The sequence below is a fragment of the Schistocerca piceifrons genome, unplaced genomic scaffold, assembly GCF_021461385.2.
Source record: "Schistocerca piceifrons isolate TAMUIC-IGC-003096 unplaced genomic scaffold, iqSchPice1.1 HiC_scaffold_351, whole genome shotgun sequence".
Classification (NCBI taxonomy): domain Eukaryota; kingdom Metazoa; phylum Arthropoda; class Insecta; order Orthoptera; family Acrididae; genus Schistocerca; species Schistocerca piceifrons.
Genome location: NW_025728572.1, coordinates 155,001 through 157,500, shown reverse-complemented (window position 1 = coordinate 157,500; position 2,500 = coordinate 155,001). Strand labels below are relative to the sequence as shown.

The 2,500-nt window shown below is 56.8% G+C and overlaps 1 non-coding gene across 1 annotated transcript in view; it reads left to right on the top strand.

Moving 5' to 3' along the window:
* Positions 1-2,444: 2,444 nt before the first annotated feature.
* Positions 2,445-2,500, top strand: part of LOC124746473 — a 1,909-nt gene continuing 1,853 nt past the window's right edge. The window contains exon 1 of the ribosomal RNA XR_007011329.1: positions 2,445-2,500. This exon is cut by the window's right edge and continues 1,853 nt beyond it. This is a non-coding gene — a ribosomal RNA (small subunit ribosomal RNA).

The window sequence follows — 2,500 nt, the reverse complement described above, 5'->3', positions numbered from 1 at the left end:
AACCCATGTTGTGCCTTAACCTAACCCATGTTGTGCCTTAACCTAACCCATGTTGTGCCTTAACCTAACCCATGTTGTGCCTTAACCTAACCCATGTTGTGCCTTAACCTAACCCATGTTGTGCCTTAACCTAACCCATGTTGTGCCTTAACCTAACCCATGTTGTGCCTTAACCTAACCCATGTTGTGCCTTAACCTAACCCATGTTGTGCCTTAACCTAACCCATGTTGTGCCTTAACCTAACCTATGTTGTGCCTTAACCTAACCTATGTTGTGCCTTAACCTAACCCATGTTGTGCCTTAACCTAACCCATGTTGTGCCTTAACCTAACCCATGTTGTGCCTTAACCTAACCCATGTTGTGCCTTAACCTAACCCATGTTGTGCCTTAACCTAACCCATGTTGTGCCTTAACCTAACCCATGTTGTGCCTTAACCTAACCCATGTTGTGCCTTAACCTAACCCATGTTGTGCCTTAACCTAACCCATGTTGTGCCTTAACCTAACCCATGTTGTGCCTTAACCTAACCCATGTTGTGCCTTAACCTAACCCATGTCGTGCCTTAACCTAACCCATGTCGTGCCTTAACCTAACCCACGTCGTGCCTTAACCTAACCCACGTTGTCGCCTAACGTAACCCACGTTGTCGCCTAAACCTGCTCTGTAATTGTTATACGACTCGTTCAATTAGTGTAGTGTTGCCCACCCGCAACCCTCGCAATATAGTTCGCTACTCGCACTCCCCGCTCCCCTGTGTATCGCTTCATGTTAAACACCTTGCAAGTCTTGCTCACTTTCCACATGCTCCTGCTGTACACTGTAATGTGGATGGCAGCAGGACGTACATGCCGCCCCTCCCCACGTCCCCACCTTGCCCCCTGCCTTCGCAAGCTGGTTGGTGAGAACTTTGCATGTTCAATGCCCTCCGCATGCGACGTACTCAGGCTACGTTGTGGTGCGGCCTGTGTCAACTGTCCGCTAATGTCGTACGCGTAAACCACAATCTGTACTGCACATTCGTCCTTATGTACTGAATGATACATCGTGGCACATGTGTGACCGTACAACGACTGCGCCCAAAAACGGCGGACCATACAGTGCAAATATTGTGCACGCAGCTACGTGTCGTCTCCCTATGAGAGCTGGATTGCAGTGTGGTACGCCATAGAGACGTGTGGGAGGAACGGACGCCGTGGATGGCGATCAGCATGAGCTGTCTGTTGATGTATTCGGACCTAGTCGTCTCTCCTCACACACCGTGATGGCATGGTGCACCGCGTTCCATATCTGCGACATGCTACAGAGGCCGGTTGACAGTCGTTCGAGCAATGGACATCGCATACGTACGGGGGCCACCTTCCACGTATTGTCTAGGCGTGCACATTTTGTTGCGTGTATGTGGGCAGACGTAGTGTGGCGTGACACCTGACACAGGCATGCAATAATCGTGGAAGTTGCAAATGGCGATGGACGCCTGCGTTTTCTGGTGAAGTTACGCAAATGAACAAATGGTAACCTGTTGTGGTGCGGTTGTTCTCGCTAGGGGTGAATCGGTGATGGCGACGATAGGTTGAGGTACTAACCGGTTGTTCCAGCGATACCCACCATGCCGACGAAACTGAACGGCATCTGGGTGTGAAGCGATACGCGGCGGTGGCTGGGTGGGACCGTCCCCGGCCGGTGAGGGGGCGCCTCCCGGCGTGCTGGCCGCGCGGTGCGTGGGCGCACGCGCTACAGCCGGCTGGTGGGGGCGGCCAGTGGCAGGCGCGCCGGCCGACGGACGCGGCAGGCGTCGCAGCTGCGCGCCGGCGCACCCTGCGCGCGGCGCCGTGCGGCCAAAGTAGGTCCTCGCGGGCCCGGTGCGAAGCGCGGTGGACATCTTCAGTGTGCTGGTCCGATTGAGGACTGTGTGCGTTGAGGATGCGCTGCCGCCCGGCGCTCGGCGCCGCGACGCCGTCTGCTGCTCGGTCGCCCCAGCGGTTCTCGCTGGTGGTTTGTATCGCAGCTGTGCGGATGTGTTGGCGCGTGCGCTGTGCTGGGAGAGTTCGCTTCGGCACCCAAGTGGGGCTTTTGTCCTTCTGTGGCGCTGGCGTTGGAGCTGCCGGTCACCGTAGGTGGCGCGTGTTGTCTCCCGCCGGCAATGCCACGACAGCACGCTCCCGGGCCTCTGTCGGCAGCGGCAAGCTCAGTTGGGAGCACGGGTGGTCGCACCGAAAGCGTCTACTCGCCTAACTCCGGGCGATTGCGCCTCTCTCGAACCCGACCAAGTACTTGGGACGGCGCTGCGCGCCGCCGGGACCTGAGAGGGTTTCGAGGTGTATTGTGCAGGGGAGCTCAGCCTCCTCCTGTTTGCAGAATGATTGAGCGGACGCTTGCGTGTTCGCGCGGGCCCCCGGGACACACTCCCGGGCGGCCGGCTGCTCAGCTCTAGTTGACGCAGCTCCCTGGTTGATCCTGCCAGTAGTCATATGCTTGTCTCAAAGATTAAGCCATGCAT